Below are 18989 nucleotides of genomic sequence, written 5' to 3'. Positions count from 1 at the left end.
GGAATGCAGAAAATTTTCCTTGAAGCCCCTTCACCTTTTTGAGAAAGGAGAAAATTTTTCATTTAATGCACAATTACATGCTATATCAGATGACAGAATCTCAGACTTAGAAGGACCTCGGAGGTGATATGGTCCAACTACATGAACAGGAAATCCCTCTACAATGCCCATATGGTAGGAACATCTTCATGAAGAACTTCTTTGAAGGGATACTCGCTATGTCCTGAACCAGTTCATTATGCTTTTGGACTCATCTAATTGTTTAGTAGGTGTTCCTTCTATTGATCTTAAATATGCCTTTGTGCAACTTCAACTCATTGATCCTGGTTCTGATTTCGAGGGGCAAGCATAGTCCTATTAAAACTGACCTTCCTAATACTTCTTTTTTCTTGACTAAGCAGCATAGTTCTTTCCAGTAGAAAGAAGCAGGTAAGTGGCAAAGAGGATAGGGTGCTGGACCTGGAGTCACATGATCAAATGAAATACTATTTGCAAAAACCTTGTCACAGTGTTTGGTACAGAGTAGGCACTTAATAAATGTTTGTTTCTTTCCTTCTTCCTTTCCAGTTCTCTGTCCATCCTGTTACCTTTTTCAGAATTATTCCCAGATTGTTAAGGTCTTTCCTTGAATGAGGAACCTTGGAAATGCACACAATACTCCAAATGTGGTGTGACCAGAACATTGGATAGCAGGACTATTATGCATCTTTTAATGACTGAATTAGGCAGTTTTAATTACCATGTCAATTTCAACTCACTAAAACCCCTCAGATCTTTTTTCTTTCTTCTTCTTTAGTATGGCAGGGGGTTGTTAAAAAAGATTCTTTATTAATTGAGTTCTCCCCAATCTGCTTGATGAAATCATACAGTGAGGAACCTTGTCAAAAAAGGACACCCCCTTACCACCTCACACTTATCAGATTGGTTAATATGAATGAAGAAGAAAATGACAAGTGTTGGAGGGGATGTGGAAAAAGTACCATACAAATGCACTGTTCATAGTGTCATGAACTGATCCAACCATTCTAGAGAGCAATTTGGAAATATGCCCATGTCTGTATGCTGAAGAGATTTTTAAAAAATGCAAAATGACCCATATGCACAAAAATATTTATAGCAGCTCTTTTTGTGGCAGCAAATAATTGGAAATTGAGGGGATGCCCATCAATTGGGGAATGTCTGAACAAGCTGCGGTATATGATTGTGATAGGATACTATTGTGCTATAAGAAATGATGAGTAGGATGGTTTCAGAAAAACCTTGGAAGACTTATATGAACTGATGCAAAATGAAATGAGCAGAACCATGAGAACATTGTACATAGTAACAGTAATATTTTAATAATATTCAGCTGTGAAAAACTCAGTGATACAATGATCTGAGACAATTACAAAGAACTTATGATGAAAAAATGCTATCCATTGTCAAAGAAAGAACTGATAGAGTCTAAATACAGATTGAAGCATTCCTTTAAAAACTTTATTTTTCTTGGTTTTTTCATCTATTTTCCTTTGTAATATGGCTAATATGGAAATATATTTTGCATAACTGCACATGTTTAATCTATATCAAATTGCTTGCCTTTTCAAGGAACAGGGAGAGGAGGAAAGGAAGGAGAGAATTTGGAACTCAAGGTTTGGAAAATGAATGTTGGAAATTGCTGTTACATGTAATTGGAAAAAATAAAATATAAAAATGTTCAAAAAGAGGAGTGCACCTTCTACAGAGTTGGGCATGAATTTTAGCTGCTTGTTGCGGAAAATGTTCTTTGTTAACCTTTTTAGTCCCAGTGATTGGAAGAGATTGGGGGTGAGAGGGAGGAGATACTGTGTCAAAGATAAATGGTAATTAAGTGAGCATCATAGGAAATCTGCCCACGGGATAATCTGGGAGAATGATGGAAACAGCTCTGTCTCTTTTTGCTTCCTTCTCTTTGAGACTCTCCTCCAATGTTTTCTTTCCTTTAAACTTCTAGTGGCAAAAACATTGAAAATAAGCACTTGGCATGGGGAATGTGGTTTTGCTTGAATCCCTGGTCACTTTCTTCTGTCTTAATGCTTCCTTCCTTTAACTCAGGTCAGCTACTTGTAATTCTAAAAGATGGGCATTTTCAGTCTTGTTGGTAGCCTCATGGATCAAGAGTTCTTGGAAGCACTGATTCAGACCTAAGCCAACTAGAAGGAAAAAAGTTTCTCACAGGAGATTACTACCAAGATTATCTTGTAAATAAAGGAACAGAAAAAACTATTCCCTTGTTCTGGAAATCTGGATCATATGAGTTGTTTAGACAGTGCAGATCTTGGATGAATGCAAATGCAAAAGATTTGTTCAGCAGCTCCACAAAATTGTCTTTACCTTCTGAGACAATTATAGTGAATGAGCTATATGAGATGTTTTATGTTCTCCCATTTCTTTAAAAGAGTACCCTTGAGTCTTTTGCATTGTAATCAGTATGTACTATGGAGGAAATAAAACCTCTGTCCTCTCTATCTGATTTTTGAATTGTACTGTACATTGCTATAATCATTGTACATATTGTCTCCCTGGTTCAGCTTACTTTACTCTCTAGCAATTCATATAAGTCAATTTTTTTTTGAGGTTCTTATATTCAACGTGTACTATGGTACAATGATATTCTATTACCTTCATGCACCACAATTTGTTTATCCATTCCCAAACTGATAGATACTCCTTTTCTATCTCCTTGCCATCACAAATTTGGATATTTATAAAGCCTTTCTTTCTGTCTTTGACTTCCTTAAGGCTATATACCTAAGAGTGAGACAAAGGATATAGACATTTCAGCCACTTTTTCAGCATAATTCCAAATTACTTTCCAGAATGAAAGGGCCAGTTCACAGCTCCACCACTAGTACAGTGGTGTTACTGTTATCCTGAAGTCGCTTCAACATTGTCTCCACCTTTTGTCACTTTTGCCAACTTTCATGGCATGAGAATAGTTGAAATTTGTCTTTCTCTAAGTTGTTACTGATCTTAAGAAATCTTTCATGTGATTGCTTAGAATCCTTTTGAGAACTGTTGACTCTCTTTGACATCTATTCCATTGGGAAATGACTCTTGGTATTACATACTTGTGTTCATTCCCTTTATATTATAGATATCAGATCCTGATCAGAGATAATCGATGTAGAATTGTTCCCTAATTGTTTCCCCCTCTTGTCCTCGATGCATTGATTTTGTTCATACAAAAAATTTTCAATTTCATGTCATCAAAATCCATTATTTTGGGGGGGGACTATCCTTTATTTCTTTATTTAAGGATTCTCCCTCTCACTGTAGTTGTAAAAAAATCCTTTCCTATATCCACTTTCCTCTGAATTTTTTATGATATAAAATTTTATATTTGAGTGTCCAGTTGAAACTTATTATGGCATATGCTATAAGATGCTGGTCTTAATCTATTTTTTTTTTTTTTTTGCCAAACTGTTATTCAGTTTTCCCATCAATTCTTTTAGTAAAGAGTTCTTCCCTAAGTAGTTTATTGTCTTAGTTTTAATGAACAATGGTCTATTGAGTTTAATTGTTTCTGATTCTTGTCTATGTAGTCTGCTCCACAATTTTTTTTTTGTTTATTTAACTAGTAACAACTAGTTTTGATGATTAGTGTTTTATAATGTAACATATTTGAGACTACCCTTCCACCTTTACTTCTTGCTTTTTTCATGATTTCCCTTGAGATTCTAGACCTCTAAGACTTTGGTTTCTCCAAATAAATTTTATTAACAATGAATATCCCACCATAAAAATGTGCATACCCTTTGATCCTTTCTAGAAATATCGTTTCTAGGTCTGTATCCCAAAGAGATAAGAAAAATAGGAAAAGGGCCCACATGTACAAAAATATTTATAGCAGCTATTTTTGTGGTAGCCAGGAACTGGAAACCGAAGGGATCCCCATCAATTGGAGAATAGCTGAACAAGTTGTGGTATATGAATGCAATGGAATACTATTGTGCTATAAGAAATGATGAACATGTGGCCTTCAGAAAACCCTGGAAAGTTAGGTTTCCACAAAATGTTGCAGTTTCAAAGTGGTATAAGATAACAAGCACCACTGATCAATCAACTTTCAGGAGGAGCAACTAGCCTAACTGCAAAATTCTTGATAAAGGGGGCCAGACTTGAAACTAGCCTAAACCGGATGAAGTCAATGACCAGGAGAAACCTTTTCTTCATTATGCTTGCTTAATGAACTCAATGCATATTATCTGACACTCCCTTGCACAAGATTAGAGTCTCATTATCTGCAAACATGATGCATAACAAGGGAGGGCATCATGACAGGGAGCTGTAGGAAGTGGGAATGTACCAGAGATTGTAAACCAAAAGGATCAGATCAATCCTGATCTGGAAGGGAGAAACATCTAAAAATTAACACTATAAAGCTTGCTCTCTCTTCTGTATCAGTCCACTTCTGTCATAGTAGGGATGTACCCTCTTCTTGAAAGAACCATAATAAACAATTCTTCTTTCACTTCTAACTTTAATTTTATCAGGCCTGAGTGTGAGCCTTGTTCTAGATGGGGAAGGATCTCGGGGAGGCACCCTATTTATAACAGACTTAAAACATTTCTAAAGGACTCATGATGCAAAATGCCATCCATATCCAGAGAATGAATTATGGAGTTGAAATGCAGAATGAAGCATTTTCTTTTTTGTTACACTTTGTTTTGTTTTTCTCATGGTTTCTCCCATTCTTTTTGATTCTTCTATGCAACATGACTAATGTGAAAATGTGTTTAATAGGAATGTAGGTGTAGAGCCCATATAAGATTGCATGCCCTCTTGCGAAAGGAGGGGGAAGGGAGGGGGAGAAAATTTGGAACTTGTGGAAAGTGATTGTTGAAAACTGAAAAGAAATAAATTAATAAATTTGGAAAAAATTAAGTTTTGAAATTTGACCTAAAAAAACCAATTCCTTTGAATTGTTTAAATTTTTATTTAAATTCAACATATATGTTGAATATGTCTTGGCAGACTGACTCCCTGACACACTATGAATTTTGTAGTTATTTCTAATGGTATTTCTCTTTCTATTTTTCCAACTGATTTTTTGTATTGCTACATCAAAATAATAATTTTTATGGATTTTTTGTCTTAATATTTTATTAAAGATAATTATTGTCTCAGTTATTTTCCCCCACTCATTTTCCCTGGTAGGTAACTCCACTGCCATCTCCTGAGAGATCTGCTCCAATGATTTCACCTTTTTCCAATGAGATATTTCACATTATCTTCCATTTTTTCATTCTTTTGGCTTTGTTTTGTGATTTCTTGGTTTCCCATAAAGTCATTAGCCTCCATCTGTTTCATTCTAATTTTTAAAGAACTATTTTCTTCAGTGAACTTTTGAACCTCCTTTTCCATTTGTGCTTTTTAAAGCATTCTTCTCCTCATTGGTTTTTTAAACCTCTTTTGTCAGTTGAGTTAGCCTATTTTTAAAGGTGCTATTTTCTTCAGCATTTTTTTGGGTCTCCTTTAGCAAGCTGTTGACCCACTTTTCATGATTTTTTTTGCATCTCTCTTATTTCTCTTCCCAATTTTTCCTCCACCTCTCTTACTTGATTTTCAAAATCCTTTTTGAGCTCTTCCATGGCCTGAGATCATTGAATATTCATTTTGGATGTTTGGGATACAGAAGCCTTGACTTTTATGTCTTTGCCTGATGGTAAGCATTGTTCTTCCTCATCTGAAAAGATGGGAGAAGATATCTGGTTAACCAAGAAAGTAACCTTCTGTAGTCTTATTTTTTTTCCCCTTTTTTGGGCATTTTCCCAACCAGTTACTTGATTTTGGGGTCCTTTGTCAAGAGTAGAGTATACTCTGGGGATCTGTAAGATCTCAGTTCTCCAAGGTGGCACAATCAAGCACGTACACTGGTCTGGGAGCAGGAAGAGATTTTTGTGCCCAGAATCTTAGCAGAGTTTCCTCTTCACAACCACCTTGCCTCCAGTTCTGCCAAGCCAGCACTGGGGCCTGAGATTCAGATAAGCTGAGGGGGCAGGGCCACCATTCAGTGTGAGATAAAGATCAGCTGCTGCAGGGCCTCTACACAGGGCTGAGGTAAAAATCAGCTGCTCAGTGCTCCTAGGGGTTTTATGATCCAACAGGGTTGCAGGCTGGTATAGGGGCTGCTGTGGGAACTGCTGTGGCCTGTCTGATGTGGCTTCTGTGGCCTCTGCCTGAAACCAGAACTATGGGAAGTCCCTTCTCCCTTTTTGGCCAGCTGAAAAAACCCTGTCACTGACCTTTGGCACCTATGGGTTGAGGGATCTGTGAACTGCTGCTACTGAGACTGGGAATTCCCTGCCCCCAGGCCTGCTCATGTCCTCCTCCCAGAGCTGCACTGTTCGGCCAAGGCTGGGCTAGATTCCTCTCCGCGTCCAATGCAGTGGATGTTTCCCATCAGCCTTTCAGGTCACCCTGGGCTGGAAATCTCTTCCACTCTGTTGTTCTGTGGCTTCTGCTGCTCTAGAATTTGTTGAGAGTCTTTCTTTACAGGTATTTTATGGGCTGTGGGGGAAGAACTAGTATATGTTCATCTTTCTACTCCCCCATCTTGGCTCCACCTGACTTCACCTTTTTAAATAACCCTCCTACAGTGCCCTTTCTAGCATAACACATTCAGCCTGCTGTTTAAAGTACACACAAATTAAATAAGTTATGAGTGTCCAGTTCTTCATCTCAATTGGGCACAGTTTCATGCATAGATTCAATTTAAATATCTGTGTAAGGCTCTGTGCTACTCTAGGGATATAGAGATCATGAACAACACAGTCCTTGCTTTAAGGAAATTCGCAACCTCTTGGGAGAGATTTTGAAGAGGTATACAGATAAGTATAATACAAGACAGGGTGTGGGAAGGGCAAAGAGAAGCTCAGATTTTACTGTCAATTCCAGATCTTTTTCCTAGGAGATCCTTTCCTTCAACCTACTGGTCCCAAGACAACAGTTCTATTTCTTATCTCTACGAAAGTAAGGTCCACGGGAGCTTAGTATCACGTTTAAATTGCGCTTGTTGAAGTCACTCAACCTCACATTTTGCCCAAAATATACAGCACATTGTAGAAGCCACATGGTTCAGAAGAATGAACCACTAGGAATCAGAAGATATAAGTTCTAACCCTGGCTTTCCCCTAACTCTTTGCATAGCCTTTTCTGGCTTAAATATAAGCATATAGCAACCTCTCTGAGCTTTAGCTTTGTTCTTTGTGTGATGGACTTGGATTTTCAAGGCCCTCTCTAGTTATAAAACTATGCAATTCCATTTTGAAATAGCCTATAACTCCAAACACTTCCTTTCCTGGTACATAGTCCTGGAAGAGTATTCAAAAGACATTTTATTCAATCCCTCCTTATTCTTTCCTCAAGTCACAGTTTCTCTATTACTGTCTATCCCCATTTAAATCTTTGCCCCTTTGGGTGGCTTGGAACTCATGTCAGTATTGTGGTTAATTGTTTTCTTGTTAACATTTCCTTAGTCTTGGATTTCATCAGTGTGGGAGAACTCCTGTCATGGTAACTCCCTCTGTTCCATTTCTGGGCTGGTCTAGTAGTTTAGTCAATCAGTCAACAAGTGTTTATGAAGCACTTACTATGTGCCAGGTCCACTGCTAAGTGCTATTTAATACAAATACAAGTAAAAAGCAAGATAATCCCTTCCCTCAAGTAGCTTGTATTTTAATAAGTAAAGGCAACCCATAAAACAAAGGTGAAAGAGGTGCAATGAAGGTACCTGGTAAGGGGATATGGTAGAGTAAGTCTGGGGTGCATACTGGGATTGAGACATGACTGTCTGGGCTTCCTTCTTAAATGTTAGTTCTAGGAGGAGTCATCCAATGAGAGAGAGACAGAGAGAGAAAGAGAGAGACAGACAGAGACAGAGAAAGACAGAGGCCTCAGTACTTCCAAAAATGTGAATTCCAGGACTAAAGTGAGCTCCCAGAAGGAAAGAAGTTTCTGAGGCATGAGCAAACTCTTATAGCACGGCAGCAATTACAATCAAGACTGATTAGTTTAGGCTTTATGTTGTAATTAAAATGACACATAAGTCACTCAACAGCTAAGGCTTTGTGACCCCTTTTGAGTTTTTCTTGGCAAAAACAGGCTTAAGTGATTTGCCCAGGGTCACACAGCTAGTAAGTGTCTAAAGTCGAATTTGAACTCAGGTCTTCCTGACTCTAGGCCAACTCTCTATCTACTGTTTGACCTACCTGTCCCTTCCTCAAATCCCCTTCAAGAAACTGCAAAACATCTATGTCCTAGTAGATGAGTCCTAGGGAATTGTTTGGGATATACAGATTAAATGACTTACTTCAGTGTCCTGGACTGGGCCTGACTTGTCCTACCTCCTGATGGTTTAGGTTCTACAATGAAACAAAAATGTTCATGGATCATTCAACACTTAACAAAAGGAGATTTATTTAGCCACATAGGAGGTCATTCAACAAAGACAGACATTGAGAACCTTTTGAGCTGATTCAGCAAAACAAAACTCCCATCTCAGTTCATGAGCCAAATATCTACAAGGCCCTGCAGCTCTTCATGGTTGCTTAGTACTCAGATGATAAGGTAGTGATGTCAACAGTCTGAGCCTTTAGTGCCCTGAGCCAACCCATCTCTAGGAATGTCTTGATGTCTTTTGAGGAAAAATTAGCCTAACTTACATGAAGAGGGGTGTTTGGATATAGCTTCTACTACAATAGGGTATCACAGCTAATATCAAAGACATTTTCTTGCTCCAAGATCAGCACTCTATTTACCAATTAGGCTGCTTCTAAATTAAAATTCAATTTAATTTACAATATTCTGCTCCAGTCAGACTTGTGTTTCTCTACTGTAGAAACATAATGAATGAGTTTACCAGTCACCTTGATTTGCTTATTATCCTAAGAGGCTGAAATAACTTCAGAATCAAAATCAGCCAGTCAGGAGGTAGAAGAAGTGTTGCTCAAGCTTGACACAACAGTGATCCTTTGCAGTGTTCACTAGGTGAACCCAGAATACCTCTGCTGTGACAGCAACCACAGGGCCAGCTCAAATTGGTCCATACCGACCCCCAAATGGACAGAGCTTGTACAAACACCCTGGTCCAGGTACTCTGCACTCCTCCTATTCTCCTTTTGTTGTAAAACCATATAAATGACTTCCTAAACCCCCAATCTTTGGAACAATAGACTAAGTTCTGTTGTTCCCCAAGCTCGCATGTGATTTATTTGCCCAATAAATGCTTCCTCCTTCCCTTTGTTCTGGCGGACACTGTACCCCAATTAATCATTCTGCCATAGGTAATCAGTTCCAATACACATGATTTGGGGGATGTGAAGTTTTGCCACAAGGGCTACAAACTTGGGCTCTGGAGATGGATATTATCACTTGTATTTGAGGTTAAGAGATGAAAACAAATCAGAGAAGATTGTGTATTATATATAGGAGTTGCATGTCTCTGGAAAAAATATGTTCATACACAGAAGAAACAGAGCAGACTAAAGTGTTATAAGGCTTATCAAGGCAAAAAAGACTTCATATCAGTCACTGAGCTGAGTTTAGATATGTCAGCTGTAAATCATTGTGATTGCTCATTGGAGGAGCATCTAAAGGTTAAACCTACTTGCTTTCAGACCTGTAAAACTCACACTAAGTAATATTCACACTAATATTCCTAGTAATTCAATCATCCTGGTTAGATGCTATCCTAGAAGAACAACCTAATTTCATATCCTCCCATAAATCATATATAATGCAGGCTATAGAGGTACTATCCCAGTTCTCACTTGCACTGGTAAGTTGGGTACCCAGGGTATAGCTATTAAAATATCTCTTCTCAGATTTTATAATATCTCCCCTGAGGGGTTGAGGATGGAGTTCTAGTACTACAGTTCATGAGCCCCAATCAATATGCTTCCCTCAGTAATTATCAATTAGTCAAACAAGTTTAATTAACTTTTAGAAAGCAATATTTCCTAAGGTGGTATAGTAAAAACAGTTGGTACAAAATATCCCCCCCAGACAGAAAACATATTCTCCCATAAGTATATATAGAGTCCAGAGGAAATTGGGTCCAAACTTAGAAAGCCCATGTGGCAAAAGGCTAACTCACAGTTCCTGGAAGTTTTTGTTTTTGTTTGGGAATGAGGGGTGGCTTTCTTTCCCTAAAAATCCTTTCTTCTCTTTCTGAAACCCTCACAAAGTTTTCCTTAGGTACTGTGTAACTTTCTGCTGTGCTCCTTACAGAGATCTGGTCACCTTTCCCTCAGTGGGAAAGGGTCTCATTTGTCTTTCACTCTTGATGTGGATTCTGTTCTCAATCACAGCTATCCCAAGGACACTTTCAGGAATTTCAAAATTTTCAACCTTTCAAAGTTCACAAGGTCCTCCTCTGTTCAAGGTGGTGGTGGAGGTGGAGAAAGGACAATGGCTCTTCCACTCCCCAAGTAATTCCTTCTTGGGGCTTTTTGGGAATGATTTCTACCAGCAAGCTGGCCAGGTCTTTGTATCCTGAAATCTGAACTGGCTTGCAATTTTATATCAACCTCACAGGACCTTTTCAGACGTTCCTAACGTACTTCCTGTGTAATGACATTTCACTTCATCCAGTGGTTTTCATTCTTCTTAAACTGATTAAGGATTCTTTGCACTTTGTTTTAATGCCTTTGATTGAGTGGCTGATTCAATAAAGGTGATCTCCCCTGATATAGATAGATAGATAGATAGATAGATAGATAGATAGATAGATAGATAGATAGATAGATAGATAGATAGATAGATAGATATACTCCATCAGGGTATTAAGCATCTTGTTAATGACTTGAAGTAAGGCGGGTTACTGATTTTTTTCAGTTGGCTCCACCCCTGCTGCCCTTACACACACACACACACACACACACACACACACACACACACACACACACACACACACACACACACACACATCCAGAGGTTCCCTATTACAATAGGATCAAATATAATTTCCTCTGTTTGGCTTTTGAAACTCTTCATAACCTGGCTCCTTCATATATTTCCAGCCTTATCATACATCATTCTTTCTCTCTCCCCCCAAACTCCCACCCTACAGGCCAATAATATTGGCTAAGTAGGTTCTTTGTCACAAACAGTGCTCCATCTCCCATCTCCATGCCTTTGCACTAGTTGTCCCCCATGCCTAGAATACTCTCCCTCCTTACCTCCACCTCTCATAAGCCCTAGTTTCCTTCCAACTCACCTTAAGCAACACTTTATGCAAGAAGTTTTTCCTGGTATCCACCACCATTCCCATTCCCCAGTTGTTAGTGATTTCCCTCCTAAGGTTTCATCTATTTAAAAAAAAAAAAACTCATGTCTAACATTAAGCTCTACTGAGAGTGAGGGGAGTAACATTAAATCCAGGAGATTACAGAACTATTTCCATTCCCTTCTCCATTAAAGGAACCCTCTCAGCTCTAGACTGAGACAGAGTCCAGATCAGGTTCAGGCTTAGAAGTTTGGCTTCTTTTGAGAGTAGGGCTGGTTCCTTTTCTCACACTTTTAGACTTATTTAAGTTCTACACAGACAACCCAAGGACAAACTATTTGAAGCTTAGATTTTGCTTCATATCTAGGTATCCCCAAATGGAGGAGGAAAAAATGTTTCTCAATAAATCAGGTATGGGACAGATATTAGTTTCTTACACATAAAACAAATGCCAAAATACTTACATAATACATTGACAGAGAAACATAAAACAAGATTAATCTCTCCTTGGAGATTAATAAATCTCTTCAGAATATAAAGTAGCTCGTGATAACACTGAATAGGCATGACATCATTTCACTTTGGCCCTGCACTGTCCAAACAATTCCCCATCATCTTCCTGTTAGTAGTCAATCTCTCTGATGAAGAAATTCCCTTTGGCACCAATCAACTGGACTTGATGCACCTCCAAACTTCTCAAACACACAAAGTTGCCTCTACATCTAGACATATCCATTTTGAGATGGATGCTCAAACTGCTCACTCAAGAAAGGAAAGTCAAAGCAGAAAAAGTAGCCAGGGTCTAGGTAAAAGCTTACCTAGTATACTATATTCCCTATGGGATGGATTGTGAGATGCCAGGGTGGGTAAGAGCTAATCCATTATACACACAAACACACACACACATACACACACACAATGTTAGTTACATAATGTCACATAGAGGGTCAAAGAAAGTGAGTGGGAATCTGCATTTCCTTTTAATTGACAAAGTACCCTCTCCCTACCTTTTTTTATGGGTTGGGGACAACTTAAAGGACCACTCTGAGTTTTCTATGTAATACCAGATTGATGAATCCTTTCAAAGTGTTGAACCAAAACCAGAAAGAGCAGTTCTGAACATACACCATAGGATGGCCAGAGCTCTTCTGATAATTTTGGGGGACACATGGGACTTGACAATGGAGGGCTTTGACTTTGAGATAAAGGTGTGATTCCTTTTTTGATAATGGAGAAGAAAGAGTTGATGACTCTAAAGATCTTCTGCTACTTTCTTCCAATCTGCAGACTGTGTTAATACTATTAGAGCCTCTCTCTAAAGGAGAAGAGCAAGGGCATCATGCTTTTTCCATATCCATGGTAACTTTGAGCATCTTTCTGCCTAGAAAAGCCTGAGACTAGGTATCAAAGCCCTGGCTGCACTTCTGTTTTGCATTCTTTCCCTGAACATAGATAACTGATTAGTCTAACGATGGATGTATCCTAGCTTGTGAATGAAAAGCTAACAGATCCTGGGTCCTCGGTGACTCCAGAAGTCTTCTTTATGCCCACCAATGCATTTATTTGTAGAGAAAATGACCAATAGCAGGAAGATGAGCCTTACTCCTGGTCTGACAAGCTAGAAGACATCTACCTACATAAAAAGAATTCTGTGGATTAAGATGAAATGAACTAGGATGAAATGTAAAATATTTATTAGCAATCCTGCAAACTGCATCATGTCTTAATGTCTAAAGTATCAATCTCCCAGGAGAGCAAACAGTCTTTATAAGTTACTGCTGCTTATTTAAGTTATCTTTTTTCCTGGAAATTCAAGCTTGTGGATCTATTATGTATGTTAAAAATGTCTTTTGTGTAGAGAAAATCAATAGCTCTCCTCTACCTTTCTATACTGTACATTAAATGCCTTTCAACACTCCTTTTTGGGGTAGAGAATCAATACCTAAGCTTTAAGTAATTTCCCCTAGAGCTCCAAGGTGGGAGCATTAAAAAAAGAGATGATAAAACAAGAAGTTGAACACTCTCTTTGGAGGTTAGTGTCCCCTAAGTTTGAATCCGTTTTGCATGTATATATTTAGAGGTGGAGGGGCCCCTTGGTGGAGAGGGAGAGGGCACTCTGGGCCCCAAATCAGTTACTTATTATGGACATATACATGTCCATGTACCACCTGGTAGACTTGTGTGGGCTAGGCCAGTTTCCAAGGCTTAAATGCACAGCCCCCTGGGAATGTAGTTTGGGTTCTTGATGGAATGATTGCCCAGAGCAATGTGTACTAATTGGGAAGAGATAAGCTGGCCATAGGAAAAATGGAACAGGTGGTTTGGGGGTAGTTGTGGCATTCAACTGGGGCAATAGTCACATGGAACTTGAGGCAAGCTGAGATCAGTTTCAACAGCAGCAGTGTCAACAGCCCAGTTAAGAGACTATTTCCCTTCTAAGGCAGCAGGAAGAACAAGGGAACACACTGAGAATTGTTGGAGAGCTGTAAAGGTTGTTTTATACCATTGAAGCTCACCTGTATGGTTCCAGTTCTAGTCTGGGTAGATTCATTGCTGGGAATATGAAAAAACTGGACTGTCTCTGTCCAACTCCTGACCTCCAAATTGATTGTTCATTAACAGAATTGTTTGTTTTTGTGTTGTAAGCTGTATCCTTTTTGCTGATTTTTCCTCTTTCACTCTAGAAAAGTAAAGTTAACCCAGATGTGTGTATTTTCACCTCTCCAAAATTAAAGAGAATAATTATCACTGTTGATGTAACCTGGATATGTGGCTCATTGGTGAAACCCCAGCAGCCTTGGGACAAAGATGCACAATGTTTGGAAAGATAGCTCCTCCCATGTACCAGCTGAGAAAAGCATCTCATTTTACTTTTAGTTTCTACCTCCATGTTGGCAGTTGGGGTTTCTGGGAAATGTAGTTTTTCCAGTTAGAAGGCAACACAGAAGGACTGAGACAGGCAGGAAATGTGTGTGCAAAGAAAAGCGAGAAAGGGGCAACAAATGCCAGTAGTTGGGAGTCAGTGGCAATTGAAATGTGCTACTTCCATGGAAGGACCATAAAACTGACTATTATCATTAGAAGCTGGAGCCTTGTCTAGCTTTCTGATCCATTTAAGTTGTGATTTGCCTATATAGAACTGGCTGTTTGCCTAATTGTGCCTACCTCGTGGAAATGTGGGGACATGGCAAATTCACCCTACTCTCCACTTTTTCTCTTTTGACTGTGAAGCCAAACAGTTGAAGGGAATCTTCTTCCCCTTCCCCCCACTCCCACCCCACTTTTCCATCTATTTAGACACAGCTGGAAAACAAACAAATCCAACTCTGTCTCAGTTTTCTATCCATCACCATTCAGATTCTCTTTTTTTATAAGTGAGTTTGTACCCATTATCTTCAGGGTCTGTCATTACTTGAGATCAAAACTGGGAGGGGGTGAGGGGTAAGGGGTGAGGCATGAGGTGGGCTCCACTTTAAAGGGCTTTTGTATTTCACAGATTATCTACAGTAAGATCAGGCAGGCCTGGCATGGGAGATTAAAAGACCTCATGGCAAAGTTGTAGAGAGAGAATTACAGTTTAATTCTATTAATGAGATTATAATTCTCCCAAGAAGAACCCTCAGACTTGAACTAGGAGCTTGCATTTATTTCTCCTGGAATATGAGCTATGGTGCCCCTGAAGGTATGAAAGATGGTCTGGGAGGCAAAACACTGCCTGGGGTGAGGGGAAACTAAGAGAGCCTAGAAGAGAAGGTCTCAGCTCCAAGTTGGCTCTGTAGGTATTATCTGTGAGGATTTAGATTCTGCCCCTTTTTGATTGGGAGGGGAAAGTAAGAACACAGACCCTGGCCCTCACCCCTGCCCCCCATCCCCAGTTCCATAGTGAGTCAATATCACATATGTATATAGTGAAACAGTGACACCTCGTGGTTATGTTCATATTTTCTTCCCTCCTCCCACCTCCCACCCTTCCTTCCCCTGCCTCCACAGCCATGTAAATGATTTAAGGGCATGGACTGTTTCCCTTTTGTCTTTGTATCCCAAGAGCTTAATATAGTACTTGGCATACAGTAGGCACTTAATAAATTCATATTGATTGATATGGACTAGATGACATCTAGATGGCCAGCTATAAAACTATGAACTTTAGGATAAAAGACTGCTCCATAATCTTATCAGGTTATGCAAATACCTTCCCCAACTCACACTCACAAATAAATCCCTTCACACATCTCTACGTCATTTGTAGCATTATCATCGCATACTATCTAATAATCATCCATAGGGGCTGGCTTTGTGCCAAACCTCTTAACTTTTGTTTGCCTTGTTGTTTGTCCTTCAGTTTTGAAGAGGACCAATGATGTCATGAGGTGATAGCTTGTTTGTGAATTGAATTTTAGTGAGGTAGACTTGCACAAAGTTGTCTGCCTCAGCCTCATTCTCTCTTTCTGAGTCATCAAAATCCAGTGGCAAGACAAAAGTCAGGATGACTGGCAATAACCCAAGATACAGAGGATGACCTTGGCATGGTCGATGTCTTACCAAGCTCTAAGCACTCCATAGTACCTGCTTCAGCCACCTTCACAGTCCTTGGAACAAATGTTCTCATTTGTCCATTTCTCTGGGGGAAGTCTTTACATGCTTAGGGTAGACAACACCGCCCCCCCCATTCACTGACAGGTTTGTGGCTCTTCAGTTACCCTCAATCTGTTTTAGCCCATCTGCAGAGATAGTTTACCAGGGTGTGGGTCCTTTACCAGTGTGCCTCCTTGTGTTGGAGCCACAGGTAAGAGTTGGGTAAATCAGGTGGACAAATAGTCCTGGAAAGGGCTTTGCCAAGCTGTTATACCAGAGGCGCTAGTCTTCCCGAACACCCCATATACCCATCTAATCCGCTGGAGAAGGAAATGGCAAACAACTCCAGGAACTTTGTCAAGAAAACCCCAAGGACAGCATGGTGTATGGGTCATGAAGAGTCAGACATGACAAAACAACAATGGTTTGGGCAACTTTGTGCAAAGCTAATGACCATGAAAAAGATGACCATCTTGAGATCATTCATACTCACATGCTCATTCACTTTCTCTGAGAAGATGACTTATGTTAACTAGATCAACTTTGACTCCTTTGAATCTAAAATCATTTAGTTCCCAAGGGCATTCTTTTTGTGTGCTATGTAATAGCTGCACCATTTTCTTTAACATCCTCCTCTTCCTGCCTCAGATAGAGCATGGAAACTATATACTTCCCCCTTGTGGTTACTATTGCTGTCCATGGTTCACATTACTTTTATTTAATGGAAGCAATTATTAAAGAAATAGAAATAAGGAGATGAAAAAGAGTAGCAGTATTTGAAGCCATGTTGGAAAGTAATATAGGCAGATGCTCCATTAAGCAGAAAATCTTGAATTCTACCAGAAAGAGCTAAGAGGAAAAAGATTGAGTTCTAGTCCTGCCCATACCTCTAGTGAACTGTGTTCCCTTAAAGTGAGGTTTATGTGTGCCTAGGTTTCATTTTCAAAACAAAAAATAGATATAATAATACTTCTTTCACCTATCTTCCAGGGTTTTTTTTGGAGGTTTAAATGAAATACCAGAAGTGAAAGCACTTTTAAAAGTTACACATGCCATATAAATATTTGCTATGATAAACCCATACTTTTTAACAAAAAAGGAACGTGAGCTACGGCACCACTGGCATGGACAGCATTGTACGTGTGATTTTATAACATCCGCAGCTCTACGTGAGAGGCTGAATACAAAACGTTACAGCTTTAAGGCTCCTGTTGGTACACAATACTCTATTTTTAGCAAACCCAGTTAAATAGCTGTATTTCAGGATTGGTTGTTATGGCTTTTAATTTGCAGTTGAGTCTCATTTGCTCTTCAATCCCTTTTTATTCACATTATTCCTCTAAAATAGCCCCACAGAAGGCACCTGCATCCTCCTTCAATGTTTTAATCACCCAGGTGTAATGAAGATAGGTTGTCAGAAAGGCAAATCATAGAAATGAGAATTAGAGAGACCCTTAGAAATCATCTGGTTCACTCCCCTCATTTAAAGATAAAGAAATTAACATTCAGAGACGTTAAATAGTAGAATTAAGACTCAAATCCAGGTTTTTAGTTCCAAATTCAATATTCTTTCTAACCCACCAGACTGCCTTTGAGAGACACAAAAGGATATAATGCTACATGTAAGCTATCTCTATATCATAGTTATTTACAGTGTGTCTGCTACTGTGGTTCTGAGGTTCTTTAGATGCATGGAACCCATGATGAAATAAGTAGAACATTCTCCTTTGGTTTAAATTACAGTTAGAGGAAGGTTATTTATTAAGCTGGTACAGTAAAAAGGGCACAGAATTAGGAAGAGGAAGAGCATGTGGTTTGTGTAACCTTGGCCAAACTGCTTCCCCTAGTTGAATTTATTTCCTCATCTTAGAAAAGAAGTGGGTTAAACTTTAATCTATGATCTAAAGTAGCGCTCCTTTCCACTTCCTACTCTTTCTTGGCTTTGCACTCAAGATGAGTCCCCAGACCCTAGGTACTATCAGGTCTTGGGTCCCCTGTGGGCCTATACTCCTCTCTCCAAACTTGCTTCCCACTAACAATCAGCTAGTAAGTTCAAAGCAAAGACCATTTCTAAGATAACACAATAGAGTGGTAGATACAAAACATTCTCTTCATAAATCTGGAGTTCATTCTCCCACAAATACACACAGTATCCATTGGAAGAATGGGCACAAACAAAATAAAATGGTAATGAGGCTGGGTGTTGTCTGTTGTTGAAGAGGACCAAAATGACGCATAAAGTGAAATATCACTGTGTCTGACTATGGCTAATCAAACCAATACAAGCCCGAAATGCTCCACCACAGGTTGGGCACAGATAGTCCAGGTGAATATTGGGGTGGATGCTCCAAATTTGCGCATCCTAAGTTTATTTTGTGCTGTATCAATTCTGCTTTGTTCATAGAGCACAGCACCTTTTCTGATGTGGGCATGCCATGCTGAGTGGTCCTGTGCCAGTGTCTCCCATGTTGTATAGTCGAATCCAAAGTTCTTGAGAGAGATCTTGAGAGTGACCTTATATCATTTCTTCTGGACACCATGTGATCACCTGCCCCATGTGAGATCTCCATAAAATAGTCTTTTTGTCAAGCGTACATTTTACATTCAAACAACATGGCCAGCCCATCAGAGGTGTGCTTTCTGAAGCATAGTTTGAATGCCACATATACAGGGAACACATATGACCAAGCCAATTCATGCCCCCAGTACTGTTAGACTCCAGTGTTTTTTATCTCCTCATGGGACCCTCATGCTGTGTCCCTGGAAGCCCAATATCTCCTCACTCAGCTGGGATCCCAGTATCCCCTCCTGGCCACAGCTTGACTCTTGATTGCTAGGGCTACCTCTTTATTGGGTCCATATTCAGTTCTCTTTTCTGTTAAGTGTCTCCCGCCTCAAGTTGCTAAACTCCACTCCTTCCCTGCATCCTTGTCTGTCCATCCTGGCAAATGCAATGTTTCTCACTAGGTAAGTCATTCCATAGAAAGCATCATAGTCAATGGACTACCAACCACTTTATTTTCTGAAATTACACCTGTCTTTACACTAAGTTTATCATCTCATTATTTGTGATTATATCCTGAGCTGGGGCAAATCAGTTGGTCAAGGAATGACTCCCTACTTTTCACTAATAATGCTACAACTTAAGGAGTTTTTAAAAATG

The sequence above is a fragment of the Notamacropus eugenii genome, chromosome 1, assembly GCF_028372415.1.
Source record: "Notamacropus eugenii isolate mMacEug1 chromosome 1, mMacEug1.pri_v2, whole genome shotgun sequence".
In the NCBI taxonomy this organism is placed as follows: domain Eukaryota; kingdom Metazoa; phylum Chordata; class Mammalia; order Diprotodontia; family Macropodidae; genus Notamacropus; species Notamacropus eugenii.
Note: the sequence above shows the minus strand (reverse complement) of the source record.